This window comes from Meleagris gallopavo, chromosome 20 (assembly GCF_905368555.1).
Source record: "Meleagris gallopavo chromosome 20, MGAL_WU_HG_1.1, whole genome shotgun sequence".
NCBI lineage: Eukaryota > Metazoa > Chordata > Aves > Galliformes > Phasianidae > Meleagris > Meleagris gallopavo.
The window spans coordinates 3,558,690-3,578,656 of record NC_139423.1 but is presented as its reverse complement, the minus strand read 5'-3'; the positions used below and the strand labels follow the sequence as shown (position 1 = coordinate 3,578,656).

At 46.5% G+C, this 19,967-nt stretch overlaps 1 protein-coding gene across 7 annotated transcripts in view; it reads right to left on the bottom strand.

Moving 5' to 3' along the window:
* The window catches only part of LOC104913753 (uncharacterized), a 36,657-nt gene that overhangs the window by 13,776 nt on the left and 2,914 nt on the right, over nucleotides 1-19,967 (bottom strand). For 2 of the 7 annotated variants that reach the window (XR_014887432.1, XM_085240103.1), the window contains exons 1-2: nucleotides 17,883-19,719; nucleotides 15,706-15,845 (exon numbers count right to left, since the gene is read on the bottom strand). The exons of 1 other annotated variant lie outside the window; for it this stretch is intronic. The gene's annotated coding sequence lies outside the window, so the exon portion shown is untranslated. Of the gene's footprint in view, nucleotides 1-15,705; nucleotides 15,846-17,014; nucleotides 17,090-17,882; nucleotides 19,721-19,967 lie in introns of those variants that run through there. 4 more of the 7 variants (XM_085240102.1, XM_010721255.4, XM_085240105.1 and 1 more) reach the window with 4 other exon arrangements.

Below are 19,967 nucleotides of genomic sequence, written 5' to 3'. Positions count from 1 at the left end.
AGAAATCTGGGGGAAATGTATACTTCCTATACTATCATTTCAGGAAAAAAGAACTTCAGTATCCTAGAACTGGTTTGAGAAGTTTATTCTCAGAATGCCCTTCCTGACACTCAGCTCCCTTACAGAAGGAGCTTTCATTGCATCCTTTCATCAACAATTCAGTACCCGAGTAACTGGAAAAATGCTATTATGTCTTAGTGAGGAAATTCACCTCCTCTTACTTAATAAGAAAAGTGATTTAGAAATTAAAGTCTGCTTGCGGGCTGCCGAACTTCATCTGATGTTATTGGCTCAGGATCTTTTGGAAATTAAGTCACAATGTACTATGTGTTTGCTACACCACTTGCAAAATCTCACGTACATTTAACACCTGAATCTCCATCAGTCTAGCATATGCAACAATTTCAATTTAAGGCGCAGTTTTCAAGTTCCTTACATGGTTTTGTCCTCCAAGCCCATGCAACCAATCTGTTGGATAAGGACATCCCTCCAGTGCCAACAAGCAGCAGTGCTCCAGGTGAGGTCTCAGTGCAGAGCAGAGGGGCAAGATCACCTCTGTTACCTGCTGGCCATGCTGCTTTTGGAGCAACCACATGGTTGGTTTTTTGGGCACAACCTTTTCCATCCTCCAGCTTTGATAGCGGGGGTTGCTGTGACCCAAGTGTCAAACCTTGTGCTTGGCTTTATTGAACTTCATGGAGTTCTCCTGGGCCCAGGGCTCCACTCTGTCTGGGTGTCTCTGGGGGACACCAGTTCCCACAGCTGACACCAGTGGTCACCAGTGACAGTGCACTGGTCCCAGTACAAACCCCAGAGGGACACCGTTTATCACTGGTCTCCAAGCAGACATTGAGTCTCTGAGACCTCTGCTCTCAGGGAACAGTTTAACAACCAGTTTCTCAACCATCAAATGGCTCGCTCATCACATCCAGATACTTCTAATTTAGAGAGGATTTTGTGGGAGACCAAGGCAAAAGCTTTGCAGAGTTCCAGACATTACATCAGTGGCTCTTCCACTGTCCATTGCCAGGTACGCCATAACAACTCTATCTTAGAACTTGCTTTTTCAGGCAGTGGATTAGGAGGAAGGAAACAAAACAAATAATTAGCATCCATTTTAACTCCTGACCTGTGCAGTTCACAGTTCACAAGTTCACAACAGGACTGAGGATGACTGAGGAAGAATTGACCTCATTTATTTCCCTTTTCTGCCCTTGTAGCTCCACAGATTCATAAGCCATTGTTCTCGACTTGGCTGTATCTTATGGCAACAGCAAGTAATTTCCTTAGCTTACGGCAGAGCTTACACTTTGTCCTCCTTCTATTACCTGGTTCACAAATAGGCACATAAAAAGCTAATTGCATTTGCCAGCTGTATTCTAGGAAAAGGGCACTCTTTCTGGAAGGCCACTTTCTGTAATTTTTTAGCAGGTATCGCTCATAAACGATCAGCCTTCAGCTTGTTCTGCAGGCTACGAAACAACTGCTGCTGTTTAGAGGAGCATCTGTGAGCAATGTAGTTTCCTCCTGCATGTCAGGACTGCAGCTCCAACACTGAGTGAAATGTCTATTATCACACTTGTGTTCCAGGCTCAGGGCATTCAACTGGAGTTGTTTCATTTAAAAACTTCCCTTGTCACTTCTGCAGCAGCTGTTCTGGCTCTGGCTGAGAACCCATGATGCACAAAGTTGAATTAATATCTCTTTTCAATTTGTTCTTATATCTACATTTTCTTTCTTCTTTTTTTTTTTTCCTCCAAGTGTTAGCTTTAGTCCAGGACAATTTCCTCTCCAAAATTCCTTAGATGCTTTGGATCAGACTTTTCTACTTTATTTTCTTTGTGCCCTTTAAGTCTAAGCACTATCTGATTGCAGATTTGCCCTATAGCTTCCAAGTCTGCTAGGACTCGTACACAAGCATCCAAGAGCAGCTGTCCTGTCTCTTTGCACAGGCCAATTCTTACTGAAGCAGTTACTTAAAATAGTTTTTACCTATTTATTACCATGAAAACTGTACAGGTGAGGCTTATGTGCACATGTTGTTCTATCTGTTCTACAACTTCCCTGCTGCAGGACAGGATGTGCTGCTCTGCAAGGGAGAGCCAGTATATGTGAGCAGCCAGGTCTTGGTGTTTGTTCTCCTGCTGGAGAACACAGAGATGGAGACAGATTGCAGAGAGTACTCTTCAGGAAGCAAAACCAAGGAAACAACCCCGAGATCACACACAGATTTCTGCCTGTTCTCTCTGTGATTTTGCCCCAGCCCCAGCACTATAGGCCTCTTCTTGGGGCAGGCTGGACAACAGCTCACAAGCCAGGCAGGCCAGAAGCTCAGCAGATCCAGACGTCTGAATCCTTCTTTACGTGCTCCACCAACTCCGGTCAGAGATTAAGGCTTGCTAGTTGCAGTATGGCCACTTCAGACGCAATTACTGGGGCTTTAGAGGAGCTGTTGCTTCCCAGTATCATACTTGCCCTGATAAATCTCTCCAGATGTTGCTGGACGCAGCATTCCCTCCCAGTTGTTGCCAACAAAAACCATCTGTAACTGTGAAATATGAGTCATACAACGGTCATTACAAGAGTTACAAAGGGCATACCATATATAACTATTGCCGCTAATCTGGCCAATTATAAGAAAAGCATTTGCGTGACAAGGATGTAACTCTCAGAAAAAGTTATCACAGCCCTGGAACAAAAGATAGACATTTTTATCACTTCTCTGCGTTCAACGATCTCCTGCGTTGCTCTGCAGTCCAGTGATATAAGAAGTTCCCATGTTTCTCTAAGATACTGTCACTGCTTCATTCAAGGTATGAAGAACCCTGAGGAGATAGGAGCCATCCATCCCACATAGCCCAAATACCTCAATGGCTATTGCATCCACCTGCATGGGAGGCAAGGAACACCACGCTGCATCTTCATGACACTGTGGGATAAAGAAGGTTGTTGTATTGTTCATGAGTGGTACAGCTGAACAATAACTTGAGCCAGATGTACAGACCTACAAGGTGCCTAGCCCTTAATTGTAACCAGACTTGGTTGCACGGGAAAACTGTTGTGTTGCATGGGTATAAAAGGTGGTAAGCACCTAGAATAAAGGTCTTCTGTTCTGCACCAGCAAACGAGTCTGCACTTCATTTGCCCCTCCAGCAAGAGAACCCGGGGCAGCCCGGCGACGTGACACCACTAGGGATTCACATTCTCTCTCTTCTTACCTTGCAAGAAGGCTCAATGAAGCTCAGATACACCATCCTAGGTCAGGTAGAAAAATCAAACCTTTGCCCCAGGTTTCTCTCCATGCTGTGCTCTGTGCCGCACTCACTTCCTGCCCTTCCACCCAGACCAAACTGCTTACTGGGTCTCCCTTCCAGCTTTAGAGACAGGAACTCACAGTGCAAAAGGACCTTGTAATGGCTATGTAGATGTCAACACTGTTTCTAAAACATCAGAGCAGATTTCCATACCATCAGGCTACAAAATGAGATACCTAGCAAAAGATTGCCCTCGCAGTAAAAAGAAAAAAAAAACAAAAACAAACAAACAAAACAAAACAAAACAAAAAACAGAACACTGAGGCAACTGGTAACAGCATCTAAAATAAAATCATAAAGATTGGAAAAGACCTCTAAGATCACCAAGTCCAAACCCAACCCAACCCCACTATGCCACTGACCATGTATGTCCCTCAGTGCCATATTTCCACATTTCTGGAACACCCCCATGGACGATGAATCCACCACCTCACTGGGCAGCCTGTGTCAATGCCTGATCACACTCCTGGAGAAGAAATTTTTCTTAATAACCAACCTGAACCTCCTCTGTCAACTTGAGGCCATCACCCCTCATCCTATCACTGTCACCTGGGAGCAGAGACCAACCCCCCCACCTCACCACAACCTCCACTTACGGAGTTGTAGAGAGCAACAAGGTCTCCTCTGAGCCTCCTCTTCAGATTGAACCATAACATTCCCTCAGTCATTGCCCATAAGACTTGTGCTCCAGACCATGCACAGATCTATGCCCTTATCTGGACATGCTCCAGGACCTTAGTGCCTTTCTTGTAGAGAGGGGCCCAACACTGAACACAACACTTGAGGTGCAGCCTCACCAGAGCTGAGCACAGAGGAATAATCACCTCCTGCTCTGCTGGCTGCACTGTTACTAATACAAGTCAGCATGCCATTGGCCTTCTTGGCCACCCAGGCACACTGCTGGCTCTTGTTTAGCAGGCTGTCAACCAACACCCCCAGATCCTTTTCTTCCATGCAGCTTTTCTTCCATGCCACTCTGCCCCAAGCCTGCAGCAATACCCATGGTTGTTGTACCAAAGTGCAGGGCCCAGCAGTTGGTCTTGCTAAACTTCATCCCGTTGGCCTCAGCAATCAGCCTGTCCAGGTCCCTCTGTAGGACTTTCTCATCCTCAGGCCGACTGACATTTCCTCCCAACTTGGTGTCATCTGCAAACTTACTGAGGGTGCACTTGATCCCCTCATCCAGGTCATCAATAAGATATTAAACAGGACAGGCCGCAATATTGACCCAAGGAACACCACTCATGACCGGTAACCAGCTGGATGTAACTCCACTCACTACTCTCTGGTCTCAGCCCTCGTGCCAGTTCTTTACCCACTAAAGAGCACACCTGTCCAAGCCACAGGCTGCAAGCAACTACAGGAGAGTATTGTGGGAGGCAGAGTCAAAGGCTTTCCTAAAGTCTACGTAGATTTCCCTCACTCAACAGAAGAGCCGACTGGTCATAGAAGATCTGCCTTCCATAAACCCATGTCGGCTAGGCCCAGTCCCCTGATTGTCCCATACATGCTGCATGACCACACTCAAGGTGATCTGTTCTAACAGCTATATCTCAAACAAGATCATGGCTGAAAAGATGGAGTATGGAGACTCTTCTCAGACAAAGGACATTGTGCTCTGAGGCCACACTGGAGTAAGCACATGAGTTACCATGAAATCCCTTCCAACTCCAATTCTTATGGGGCTGCCATCAGTAAATTACTTCCCAGTCTGAATCATCACGGTTGTTTATTCAAACAGTGCTGGGAGACGTGAGACTGTATACACAACTGCAAGGCAGGTGATGAGCTAATTGCACGGCCACTTTTCCTCTGAGGCAAGATTCACTGGAGAACATCAGAAATGATATTTATTTCCATAGAAGGTTAATCTTTACATCAACTTATAAACAAGATTCTTGAGCAGATGGTAGGGAAGCTACTCTGCTTTCCATTTCTTATTGCCAAGAAGCTGAGGAAATTGTTGCTGAGGAAGAAAGCAGTGGGTGAAGCACTTCTGCTGGTGGACAGATTGTGTAAACTAGGTGCTATCAAGAGGGTATTGTACTCAGAGACAGAGAAAAATCCCTACAGATCATTTCCTCCATGAACTCCTTCCTCTGGTTAACTAGGGAAAGGTATCCTGAAAGGTATCTTTACTATTTTTTGATGAGACACCAGAGTGCACAGACGAGCCAATGACAATATATCCATCACAAAGGGAAACCACCTCCAAGTTTCCTTTCATAGTTGAAAAGTTGATCGGAAGAGTTTAATTTATGTCTGACATGGGTGAAACTATTCTCTGCAGTTAAAATGGAATGCATTCAACACAGTAAAGAAGAATTTCATTCTTCATTATTGGATTACATCAGACTGAAGGACTGTAGAATTTACATTAAAGATGTTTTGTTTGGAGAGTTGATCATATTTAGACAAATGGAGTGTCAAGGTTTTTTAAACAGCATTTTTATTTGCAGGATCTGTCAGAGCATGAAAACTTGAAAGCACAAACCATTTCAGGCTGAGCAGAAGTGACAGTTCTCACAGCACAGTGAGCTTCATCCTACCTCACAGTAAACATCAGGTGAATTGCACCGTGCTTCACTGAAGGACTATCTCCAGGCAAAACCTCATAGCTGAGGCACCCCCAAATACCCATCCTACTGCTGCCATTTTCCCAATAAGAGACACCAAGCCACCTCTTTGGATGGATGCCTTTCTAGTATCCAAACAGGAGGTGAGGAGGAAGATGCAGATAGGGGCTGTTGTGAGCAGGAGAGCTCCTGCAAGACCCTTTTGCCCTGAACCTTTGGGCTTCCTCATTTCTGCACAGCTTCCCTTCCCTGGCGAGAAGAAGATGGCTTTGATCCATTAACCCAAACAGATTTCTATTATTCTCAGATGACCTCTTCATACCAAAGTCTCTTGCTAAGGGAACTAATTTCTCCCCCCCCTTCCCTCATTTGACCTGCAGCCCTCTGAGGATTCACGCAACATCATCTGACATTTACTTTTAATTACTGAAGTCTCTCCCTCTGTTTCAATCTATGGAGATGTTTCTTTCCCACAAAGCAAAACGAAATGCTGGGAACCCATGGGTCAGATCCCTCAGAATGGTCATTCATCATGTGTTTTACTTGTTGCTTTCATTGTTGCTACTATTTTTTAGTCAGTCTCGCCATTTGCTCTATATGGAAGAGACTGAAGTTTCAGAGAAAAATATTACAATTGAACAACTTCAGGGAACTCATATTCTCAGCATTCTCCAAGACTGCTTCCAAGAAGGGACGAACCAAAAATGCAGATTTGCATTTTTCCTTCCTGCTTTAGGAATAGGCATAGATCTCAAGCAGCCACTACTGCCTCCAGCTTTTCATTTATTAAAATGAAAGAGCTCTATTGCCCAAATGCACTTGTGTGAAGGCATGATCAGAAGACTTCTGCCAAAAGGGAACAAAAGGGAGGCAGCACAGGCTATTGACACAGTGTTCAACCATCCTTTCGAGATGCACACTGGCACCATGCAGATAATCATGAAATAATCCCATCACAGTTGCTGAGATCAGCTGTAGAGATGAGGATGGCAAACCAGAGCACTGTGAGTTGCAGAGGGTGAAAGGCTCCAGGTTAGGAAGCAACAAGTCACAGCCACCAGGCTCCCATGGCTGTGCAACCAGGGCTCCAATGGGGACCTTCCTCTCCTCAGCCCTCTTAGCATCACTTCCCCAAGGACAGCCCTTTTGCTGGAGCTGGCAGAGCACATTTTTGTGCAACAAATCAGATCTAGATCATTGGCATGAAGTTTTAAGGTCATGAAAAACAATTACACATCTACAGGTCATGTATTTGCCAAACAAATATTGTCAGTTTTCTTCTGAAAGTTTTTCATCCTTCCTATGAAGCTGGGGGAGCAAATACAGCCAAAACAAATTAATATATTGTGTACTCTTACAGTGTAATAAGGTTAAACCCTTAACCTCCACTTCATGGTGAAAGCAGGAGAGGAAACACATCATAAAGCCTTGATCTGAATGAGCTGATAATTAAGCTAAGCATCAGCTGGCTCAGCAGCTTGAGATGACCACATGCAGAAAGGGAGAGAGGAGTTACACTGCAAGCCTGGATTATTATGGATATGATTATTATGTGAAGAAAGGGGATGCTGAACCACCAAGTGACATTTAGGAAATAGGTGGAAAAAAAGGGGGTTGGAGTGACTGTTATGGGATTTACTCATGTTTTCCCCTAATACTTCATTGCAGCTTTCCTTGCAAGTACCTGCATGCTCGTTGAGAGCAGCTGCATCCCTACCAGCAGAAGCTTTATTTCAGCTATTGCTCAGTAGTGGTTGTTTCCTCATAAGTCTGCTTAAACCCAGAGGGTAAACTCAAATTTTAAAGAAGAAAAAGAAAAATCCAGATCCAACACTGACAAAGATGGACTTAGTAACACTGGTCCTTTTTTTCATAGAAAAGAATCTAAAATTAAGCAAACCTGTCTAGATGTAGGCTGCTGCCATCCAGCTTTGCCCCTGCAGCCCCCCACCTGGGTACTCTGCCATCTCACAGACATCTCCTTACCCACTGCACACCCTTTTGCAGAGTGTGGGGCTAGTGAGAAAACAGACTGAGATGTTCCAAAGTCTTTCTCAATTGGAAGCTCCTGCATTCCATGCCTTCAGAGCACAGCCTGCTCTAAACGACGCAGCCTCTGGCTCAGTGTTCATCACCCTGAGAGCCAATCAGAATCTAAAGGTGTCATTAATGTGGAGAAAACACCACTCCTTCCATGGGGCTTCCTCAGACACGTGGCTGTCTGCACTGTTTACACAGCCAGACCACAGAACACAAAGGGCAGCACCACAGCACAGCTGCATCCCCTACTCAAACTGTACCTCAGAAACTAAGCCTGTGCTGCCCTGGGACTTCACTGTGCCATCATCTCTTACAGCATGGAGGGAACAAGCAAAAGCCATGCAGTGCTGGAGTTGAGACTTTCTGGAACTGGGGAAGAAGCCAGGGAGGGTCTGGACAGAAATATCAGGACACGAATGGGGAAGCATCACACATGCTGGGGTAGTGATGCTGAGATGCTGCCCTGTCCCTGTAGCATCCCAGGGGCTGGGTGCTGCTGGGAGAACCTCTCTTCCCAATTTCACCCAGTTTCTTTCCAAGTAAGAAGGCAGAAAGACTTTGCCATTGGAGATTTCTCTGACCATAATGTTTGGAGGGCAATAAATTTAAGGCACTCAGTCTCAGATTTTTGCTTTCCTTCTTAGTTCTGGGAGAATTTTAGAACATTAACATGCCATCTCAAAAGCAGCTGCCCAAAAGCTCACTCCTACATACTTGTAGAAAGATGCTTGCAAGGCATTAATCTCTTTCCTCCTTTCTAAAAAGGGTCAGAAGATCCAGGTGCCCAGAGTCTATTCATGGCCTTGGGCACCTCCAGGGATGGGGCACCTCACTTCTCTGGAGAGCAATGCTAGAGCCTCACCATTCTCTGAATAAGCAATTTCATTCCAAGATGTAATCTAAGATTTCCCCTCTTAGTGTCCTTTTCCCGTGTACCATTGTTAAGAGACCATAAAAGCCTAGCACACAATCAGGTTGTGCTTATCACTGAGAAAGCACACCAACAAAAGCTTAAGCAGAAGTTATTTCCTAGGCATTCAGAAGTCCCTACAACTTGTTTAGATGAAAACAAAAACATCAGGAAAGAACAGTATCCTCTGACTGCAGAATGAGGAACCGATCCTAACCCAAGGAGAAGCAGCAGTTCATGCAGCACCCAGCCATTTCCAGATAGGAAGGCCAACTATTCAGACAATATATTTTCAATATAAAAAAAATATAGTAGAAAAATACTCCGTCAAGGCTTATTCTGTCCCAAGCACGATCCAACAAAGCTTTCTCACTGCAATTTTTGCAATGTGGGTGCTGTGCTGCGTTTCCACTGAGCGTGCTGCTGACCGCAGGTATGGCCTGGCACCTCTCACCTTCTGAAGCAGGTCGGGCTAAGGAGCTGCTGGGCAGTCCCAGCATCAGCCACTGGATGGCCATCCTGCTTTGCACAGGAGTGGCAGCGCTGACAGCGTGAGCCCCCAGGGCTGGGTACCTGCTGGGACTGTGCCAGCAGGGGGGTCCGAGGGGACCCCAGCACTGCCCGAGGTAACAGCTGTCCCGAGAAGGTGGGGGCACGGCCAGGCGGCCTGGGGAGAACGGGCACTTCTTATACTAGCAATGAAATCTCCTCGTATTTCCCATTTCACCCAGCAATGTTTCGCTGTAGATCCATTCCTCTGACCTGAGTGAGTGAATACATCTGCTGCAACACGGGGACATTTGGAACGTGGGGCACTAAACACTACTTGGCCTCTGCTGCTCTGATTTGAATCAGTTTGGTCTCTAGTACAAAGGAGCCTGCAGTGCTCTTCCCCTGTGCCAAGAAAGCCCAACAGCCAGGGCACATCTCCAGGCACAGCCTCCACAGTCTCTGCTATCTAATCTCACAATGCTCCTTCCCTGGGGCTTGTTAGACGTGGTGGTGTCAGCAGCTCAGGGCATCCCATGCCATGCCCTTCACAACATCCACGGCACTGCTTGTGCACAGCTTCCCACCAGCTACACTAGTCCCTTGGTGTTAGTCCATCAGCACTTTCTGGGAAGGCACATCAGTTCTGGGAACACCAAGCCTACAGGCAATCCCTGACTGCAAGTGGGTGCAGAGGGCAGACTTAGACAGGATGTAAGGAAGAAGTTTTTACACCACGGGCAGTGAAGCAGTGGCACAGGTTGCTCAGAGAGGCAGTGGTGCCCCATCCCTGCAGACAGCCAAGGTCAGGGATGGGCTGTGAGCACTGATGGAGCTGTGGGCGCCCCTGCTCAGTGCAGGGGTGAGATCTGACAGTCTTTAAGAGTCCCTTCCAACTCAAATGATTCTATGAATTAGTGTTGATGTGCCCATCTTGGCTCCTATTAGGCAGGTAAGAAAGAATGCTCAAAACAAAGCAAATGGAACAGACCAGTCACATTTAAGTGCAATTTTGTCTAAACTTCCTGTTTTACAAAACAAAAAAAGAAAACCAACAACAGCAAAATAAAGCAAAGCAAAAAAAAAAAGAAAGAAAAAAAAAAAAGAAAAAAAAACCAAAACCAAAAATGGAAGAGTAGTGCTCTACCCTTCTGATATGTTTTGCTTTCATTTACAAAGAGGATCAAGACTTAAAGTCTCCTCAGCCAAGATTGCTCCACAAGCTCTTTTCTGGCAGGAGAGCAAAGTGACAGCAGGAGCCATGAGCTCAAAAAATGTTCTCAGAAGCCCAGAGGGAGGGAGACAAGCAGCATTTTCTGTGTGCAGCTGATTCCATCTTCATGATCCCAAATAGGATGAGTTTCCCAGGTGCCCTACAGTCCCTACAGGAAAGAAATTGAATTATACATCCCTTTTGCAAGGAAAACAAACAAACTATAAATAAATAAATACACTTTCAGACTTCCTGTATCAGCCATGAAGGAAACTATACTCAGCAAGAACACTTTCCTCCCTGCCCTTCCTTTTTACAGTGCTCAGAGGGTAGCAGAGGCAGAAAGCTGCAAGTGATGCATTTCTCAGGAGCACTCAAGATAAAGAGACAGATTTGTGGTTGAATTTTAAGATTCCAGGGCTGAAGCACAATCCAGTCAACCACTGCCACAGCATGCCATGCAATCAGTTGGTCATCAACAGGCACCTAACAGAAGCCTTTGCTGCATTCAGAAAGAGGAGCCCAACCAGTTCCTGCAATCACAAACCAATGACAGTGTCCCACTTGAATCCAAAGCTGCGTTGTTCCCCCAGCAATTCTACTCTTCTACTGTAGAAAAGTAGCAGCGAATAAAACAAAAGCTAAGAAGGGGCCCAGAGAAGCTGTGGATGCTCCCTCTCTGGAGGTGTTCAAGGCCAGGTTGGATGGGGCCCTGGACAGCCTGGTTTAGTATTAAATGTGGAGGTTGGTGGCCCTGCATGTGGCAGAGGGGATGCAGCTTCATGATCCTTGAGGTCCCTTCCAACCCAAGCCATTCTATGATTCTATAACATGCTGCAGTTGGTGGGCAGTGTGGGAGTGTACACACGTTCCTGGGCACAGTTCGTGAACAAGCAACACCTGGTTCCCTAAAATACAAGGTGTCTAAGGAAGGAGTTCATCTGCTGAAGTTAATGATTCTCAGAATGCAGCTGATCACAACAACAATGAGGCACCTGCATGGAAAAGTGACATCAACTCCCAACTGTCGGGCTGGTTTTTGAAACAACTCTTTGTACTCTTTGTAATGCTGGAGACAGAAAAGCCGCAGCCCATACAGTTTAGGGCTTCAGCCTAGGGAAGGGAAGATGGTGTTGTCAGTAATAAAGATAAGTGCAGCTTGACTAAACACATCTTTGTGTTTAGTCACTTTTAGTAAAAAAAAAAAAAAAATATGAAGTGCATAAAATCATTAACAGAATGTCTCCAAAATAAGGAAGTAACACCAATAAATAATTGTTATCTGTAACAGCTCTTTCATTCCAGGTGATTTCCCATCACTTAGCAGTTATTTTATAGATGGTCCTGACCTAGGAAAGGAGCATGGGAAAAAAAGCTGGAAGCTTCTCCCCCCCTTGTTGGGGCACATCCTCAGCCTGCAGGGCCAAAAGGGGTTTGCATCAAAGCATCCTTCAGTGGAGTGCACATTATGAATTGGAATCTTCTTGATGGGATCTTCTGGGCTGAGCATTACGAGGTAACCAAAAGCCTGTGCAGAAGGTTGCATCACACTGGGGATGCTGAATTCCAAGAGCTCATGTTAGGAGCAATGGTTGCTCCTCATTCATTCATGCAGCTCATGGAAAGTACCCACAGTTCACGAAAATAAAGACACAGAAGACATAAATTTCAGAGCGTACAAATTCTCATTCTCACAAGCAAAGGCTGCCTCACCAGAAAGAGCAAGAAAGGAAAAACGAAAGTTGACTTCATCATCTCTTGCATTTATTAACTGCTCACAAAAACATTTCTGAGGTTTTAGAGATTCCCATGGCTTCATGAACTTTTTCACTGTTTCTCAGGAAGCAGTTATAGTGTTTAAGAAAGCTTGGCCATGCATTGTGGTCCTTTTCAACCCAGGGCATTCTGTGATTCCCCTCTATGCATACAGCAGGATGAGACCACTCCATGAGGACAGCCAATAACACACTGACATTCTCTTTCAGTACATGCCCCAAAGGACCAGGTTTGCTGGCCACCAAACAGATGGCAGAGCACACAGAGAGATGCAACCACACGAATGCCTTGGAACTACACATACTTGCGCTGTCTTCCAGGAGGTCAGCATTACATCTACATGGTTTCACCTTTTCCCAGAAGTGGGAAGTGATTCTGCCTCTCAGATGCCCTGCTCAGGAAGTCCCTGCATGGTCTCAATCATTTCTCATTGCATTGCTCTGTGTGGTCTTTTTAACAAGATCCCAATTGCAGCCAGGGACCTGACATGATACTGCAATACAAAAATGCTATGAATCACAACAAGTCTTACATCCCTATACAAGTTAGACAAAATTACCCTTTAATTCTAAAGCTGATAGGTGATGAATCCTCAGACTGCATCCATTTCAGTCACAGCCAGGTGTACAGAACTCCCATCAACACAACACACTGCAGCCTCCCCTCAGACTGTGCTGCTTTGGAAACAGATGCTAAGCATCACCTCCTGAGTATAACAAGCAGGATTGTGGTGACCAACATGAAGAGGGGATGAGGGTCACAGGCTCTGCTGCCCCATGACAAAGCCAAAAAATGCTTCCAGAGCTCAGCCAGCATGATGGGCTCCAGTCCTCAGCTGCAGCAGAACAGCTTCTGAGCAACAGTGCTGCTCACATACCTAGAAGCCAGACAACCGTGAAATGAGAAACCTTCTGGCATTCCCTAAACCTATTATATCCAAGAGAAACAAGACTGTTTGCTTTTCAGGGAAAACAGGAGCTGAAATCAAAGTCAGCCCTCAGTGGAAACACGAGCAGCTCTGCTGCAAGCAGCTCGGACTTACTCCACACCTCCCCAGTTGGTGGGGCCGCTCTCTGAACCAGAGCATCCTTTTTGGGTGGTAGATATCACTGGGGAAAAACAGCTATTATTTCCATGTTTGTTTTGCTGCCTTGCGTGCTTTCTAAAGGTCTTCCCAGTGGCTTCAATACATAAACAGCTCTTGAGATAGGCTGAACAGGATTCTGTACTTGCTGGTTTGGTCTAAAACTTGAGGCATTCTCCTCGCTACCCCCACTCCCTGCAGAAAACTGAACTTTTGGCAGTCGCTGGTAGAAAACTCACAGCCTGAGAGCAGCGATGTAACATCAAACCGAGCAGCAGGGCTGCCTGGCACAGGCAGTGACAAGGCTCTTGGGCTCTGTGCTGGCAGGGACTCACGAAGCTATCCCAGCATACATGGGGAGCAGCTCCAGCTCACCCAGAGCCAGACCTGCTGGCCAGGACTGGGCCTTCAGACAGCATTCCTGACCTTGGCAGCCCCCCCCCCCCCCCCCCCCAGTATTTACTGCAACCTCTGCTCCCCCTCTCCAGCAGTATCCTGAAGAATGTGCTCACTGACTATGGTAACTCCTGATCTCTGCTGTGTGCTCAGGTTGTTTAATGATGACCCTGCAGACTGCACTCACGACAGCAGTACACAACTAGGCTTCTGGAGAAGCAGCACAACTTCCAGCAGCTACAAACACCTCTATGGTTTGTCAGATGGAGCCTCATCCCCTCCTGTTCCAGCCCTCCCCATGGAGCAGCTTAAATCTGTCTGCATTCTATTATGTGAGGATTCCTGGTGCTGGGCTCCTGGGGAATACCACCAGGCAGAGTAATTAGAGAAAGCCAGCCTGAGGCCAGTTCCTGGGTTGAAAACTTTTCTAACTTCAGAAGTTTTTTTTTAGAGTAATAATATTAATCTTGAAAACCAGTTTAAGTTTTTGTTCCTGAAAACATTACAGTAATGTGAATGAAAGTAATTAGCTCTGTGCTTCCTGAAATTACACATCTTCTCAGACAAGGGCTTTGAAACAACAGGAACAGAGCATTTTTCAAGCCCTAGGAAGGCTTTGTGTGTCCCCAAACCTGCCTATTTCAGAGAACAATATTAACTTTCCATACGAAACCTTGTTTCTTTTTATGGGGCTGACGAGAGAGCTCTGTAACCCCACCAAGTTCACAGCAGGAGTGACTCTGCCTCCAATATCAGGAGTAACCCCAACTCCATCCCTCTTCTCTCAAGCTGCTCATACATCAGGTCACAGCAATGCAGCAGGCAAAGATGTAAGGCCTCCAGCATCTCTGAACAGCACCGAAGCGTGGGTGGGCACAGGGCAGGAAGGTGGCCCTGCTACAGGCAGGGAACCCCCAGCATATGGGATAAGGAAAGCCATTGCCAACAACACTGCCCCTGTTCAGCGTGCCAGAAGAAACTCAGCCCCCAAGACGCTGCATTTCGACAGATTTATTTTGCCTTCTTCCAAACCCATGAGGGCAGCCACCACAAAGGCCTTCTGAGCAGCGTGTGCAGATGAAGGGGCATTACAGAAAGAGCCCCACAGCACACCACAGGCCCTGCACAGGAGCACCAACCGTGACTGCTCAGAACCACAAAGGAATGGAGAGACGCACACAGCCCATTCCCAACCGCAGCACCTCAAAGTCTAAACAAATTCCTGGCAAGCTGGCTGAGGAGCAGACTTCATGCCTACAGGAGAGGTCCCGCACACAAGTGGCTGCAAATGAACATGCTGTTCTATACCAAGGTGGGAGCTACAAGGAGGGACCTGCCAACATACATCAGCAGAGACCAATGCTGCTCGCCAGGACCCAGAGCTACTGCTAACAGAAGCTCACAGCACGCTGACCTCAGTGCCTGGGAGAGAAAAGGGGAAACCTGCCCCCAGCCCAGCCCTCGTCCCCCAGAACAGCCCCAGTTCTTCCACAGGAGAAGGGGAAAAGCAACATGGGGCTGCGTCCTGTTTTGCAAACAGTGCAGAAAGGTAGGCAGGGTTACACAGGCAGAGGAAGCCAGGAGAAATCAGGCTGGAGGCCAGCTATGTGGTTATGTTCAATTTGATTTAGAAATTTCATTATATCTTCCTGTATTTTGCTTTTGTATGTCCTTCAGCAAAAAGGCTCCGTTCAGTATATGCATCATTTGCGTCACCATCACTCCTCCCACTGCCAAACAGAAGTAGCAGATTTCATTTCCTTGCTCTGGAAACAGAGCAAAGAGAAACAAAGGCTGCACCCCACACCTTCTCAGAAACAAGATGTCCGACTACTGTTCATTCCCAATGTCACAAATTAAAAAAAAAAAAAAAAAGAGATAAATAAAATGAGAAAGACCAACAAAACCTGGTGCCGTGAGCAGGGATCACATCTGGCAGTTCTGGAAGAAACACGGGTAGGAAATGCAGCACATCACCACATCGCCCTGAGACACAGGGGAGACCCATGTGTGTGCAGTTCTGTCATGCAGCATTACTGTGTCTGTGCTGAAACGAGGGGAAAAAGAAACACGAATCAGAAATCAGCACAGAAGTCACAAGAGATCCAAATCACTGCCTTACAACTTTGTAAACATTAATCTTCTGCAAGAAATAAGATAATCGCTACCTCGATAAGAGATTTTTAAAACTAGCTTTTATTGAATCACTTCCGAAATAAAATCATTGCTTTGGTCCTTTGCAAGCGAACAAACAAACAGCCATGACAACAGCAGACATGGGCAGAATAGCAGCACTCATTTCTCAGATCCTGCTCCCATCTGTGGGTTGGTTGCAGCTTGGCTGTGCCCAAATCGCAGGGGAAAGCCTTCTTCCATTATGCTTCCCCTATCTGAGCCCTCCACAGAGCACCTCCTTCCTTCAGCCAGGTCCCTGCACATAGCACAGCTGAGCCCAAACCAGCCCTGAAAGCTTTCATGGCCATAATCAGGCTCAAAGCAACTGGCAGCTCCAGCAGAAGCCCAGCAGGGCCATAAATGTCATGAACGATATGAGTGAAGGTGACAGCCCGCCCAGAGTTACACAAGTGAAAATTACAGTGGCTGAAAAGGTGACTGTGGGTGACAACTGCTCTGCCCAACTGTCTGGTTTGGGATAGGCAGCAGTTTTAGGCAGCATGATTTCTAAGGGGTTCCTCTAGACCAAGGCTGAGGCTTTAAAAGAAGAATTATAGAATCACAGAGGTTGGAAAAGAGCTACAAGATCATCCAGTCCAACCATCCACCTATCACCAACAGTTCTCAGAGACCATGTCCCTCAACACAACACCAAGAAGTGGCTGTATCTATGAAGAGCAGCTTATTTTCTGAATTAAAGCAGTTGAAAAGTTTGTTTCATCCAGAATTCAGAGGCAAGGGAAAGAAGAACAGGGAAGCAAGTCATCAACAGTATGACAGGCACAATGCAACACACCTATGAGGGGCAGGAGTGCAAAACAATACTTTGTGAGACTGCATCAAATGGGAAAGACATTTGAAAAACCAGAGAAAGTGGGATGGCCTGCTCAGAAGACAGTCATGAATCCAAGAGTACAACATAAGCCATGTTCTCGGGATGGAGATGCTTGCTGACCACCCAACCCAACATGGTCACCAGGATTCTAGCAAATGCAGAGATGGATTTGAGCTCTTGTCAAAGCTTAAGCAGCTGACACGAACCTGAGTCATCATGGATATGAAACCACCAAAGGACTGTACAAACATACACAACTGCGTATATCTTCTCAGAAATACCTGTTGTGGAGGAGGAATGTTATGAGCACTATAATCTCAAGTCCTTAAAGGCGTTTCAGTGATTGCATTTGATGCATATTGAACATAAACATCTTTATCTTACCCAGCCAAGAAGAGCACATTTAATATTACATTAATAAATTTCACTCATTGATCATTAACCAACACAACACCTGAAACAGCAAAAAAATCCCAAAGCCTTACATAGGCTTTTAGTCACTGTTTTGTGATGCCTACATCATCCTGCTAGCACAAGCACTTATTTTTACAGCAGTGCTACTGAATACCTTTGGGTGACTGGTGCTCCTGGTTATGCATTATCACACTCATATGCTAGCACCATGACTTAGTTGGATCCTGACTAAGTGTGATGCAATGCCTGTTCCCACAGACCATTTCATCATCAACACAACAGCAGCAGGCAATTTGCTCATCTAGTAACTCCTCCACAAGGTGCGTGGCCAAATATGACTCCATCAGAACATCCCTCTGAGGTAAGCTTTGAAGTGCCCCAGGAACCAAAGGGAAAGGGCTGTTGGGTTTGAGGAATGCACTTAGCAAAGGAAAGATGTAGTCACTGCAGAAAGCACAGAAAGGATAGATTTATGAGTAGCCTTCCTTCTAAGAAGGAACAAAGAAAGCAGATCGCCTTCTTTCTATTCTTGGCCCTGCTCATCTCAGGCCCACAGAGCAGGTAGGGTGGTTAATAATACCAGGACTCAACATTTGTCTGGAAACTGACAGCTCTGTGGGAAATTGATTTGACCACTCGTGCATCCCTTGGGCCACCCACCTGCCATCTCCATTGGGGCGCTCAGAATCCAGCCATCCATCTCATTAGGTGTCATCCAAGAGCAAAAGGCATCGGAGGTGGGACATCACTACAGCTGAGGTGCAGAGAGAAATCACGAACCACAGCGGAGATCCAATTCCTTTCTCTGGGAAGCAGCAACTACAGGAAGAGCCTCAGGGCTTCTTAGTATAACCTGGATGTTTGGTTTTTGTTTGTTTGTTCTTCTCCTTTCAGCAGCTCTTGAGAAGACAGAAAGCCCATTGGACTTGCTACAGCCTTCACATGAAATATCTTGTCCTTATATCTCTGGGACAGATGCAGAGGGGACGTAAGAGTTTGCTCCTGCTTCCCCAGGGCGCCTCTTGGGAGGAGCAGTACTGCTGGAGGGATTCTTAACTGGGGGAAGAGCCCAGAGGCTTTGGCACCCAAAAGGCCCTTTCTTTGCCCAAGTCAACAGAACTTGCTCCACGAAGGGAGACAAATCAGCAACCAGCCCAGATCCTTCTTGGGAAAGTGAAAACCTCCACGGTTGTTGTCTGAAGAGATCAGATTTCCTCTCGTTGAGAGGGTCACTGCTTTATTTCGGATCTTGCAGTTCATAGCTCCCACTCAGTTTTGTTGCGAGTGCTCCAACAGCTGTGAGACAAGGCAGCTGTCCCACAGCCAGAGACCATCCATGTGCAAGTGAGAGCAGCAGAGACAGAGCAATGTGGGGACAGCGGATGTGGGAACAGTTGGCTGGAGATGGCTTTCATCTGAGATGATGGGGCAGCATTACAAAAATCAAAACATCTCAAAACCTAACAGACCAAATTCATTCTTACAGGAGTTTGTCTCTCCTTTTCTTGTTTGCTCTAAAGTTTCCTACAGCTATTCTGGAAAGCTCTGTCCTGTGCATCCATCAGTGGCAATGGACAGATGATGATGGACACCATCCTCACCAGCCTTCTGCCTCATGCCTGACCATGGGGCAAAACCTGCCTTGACCCACCACTATTAGAAAACAGACCATGAGGGTGGGCTGCCCACAGCAGCTTAAAAGGACACCTACATTCTCCATTCAGCCCTTGGATGGTGTTTGAGGAGCAGTATTAATTCATGCAACACACATCAGCAAACAGCAGCTCCGTCACATCACTCTACCCCCCAGCCAGGGCATGGGGAGGGCAGGAACCCACAGCAAGGCAGGTGAGAGACATATGCATCTCCCTGAAATCTGAGGGATCCCGCGCAGCTGCTGCCTCTCATCCTGCAAAAAACACGGCTGATAGAGGAACTGAGATACAGGTCTGTACTGCAAGCAATGGGAAAATTAGAGCTGCCGAAGGAGGCACTAAGCATGCGCTGATAACATAGAAAAGTCTAAAAAAAAAAAAAAACACAACAACAAAACACACAAAAAAACCCACTAAAATAGAAAGTTACTCCACCTCTATTAAACTCCTCTGTGCTGCTGGATTAAGTTTTCCCAGACGAGGAAGGGAATTACTCAGTAGGACACGCCAAGATCCACAGTGCCAGAGACGAGCTCCAGACAGGAGAGCTTTCCAAGCTCTGTGCTTTGTAGGTCAGAGGGTGACTGCGATTGCTCCCTTCCCAGTGGCAGTTTTCCTTTGCAGAGCCCCAGGTGTGGGTGCTTCCAGCTGGATCCCTCAGGATGGGGAGCAGTGCACAGTGTGATATGGATAGAGGTGACACCACACTGTGATCACGGAGCTGCCCTCCTCTGCAGCCATTTGGTTCTTCAGAGGAAGAACTTATCTGCACTGGGAAAAGGCACTGAAGCACTGCAGCCCAGCAGCTGCCTGCAGAGCTGGGGAGTTTGCAGCCCCCCCAAGCAAGCTCCTGCTCACATCAAGCTGACTCAGGCTGCCTGCATGAGCAGGGAAGAGCTTAACCCAGACTGAGGCTAGTCTCTTAGATGGGATCCAACAGCAGTATGGGATAGGGCAGATGTCACAGCATCACTTTCATAAATAAAAATCAACCTTTGTCCTAAGAACTGCTCAGACTTTCACCCCTACAGCCTCCCTTGAGCAATTGCTGTGGCAGGCAGGGTGCCCACAGACCCCCAGCCATCCCCAG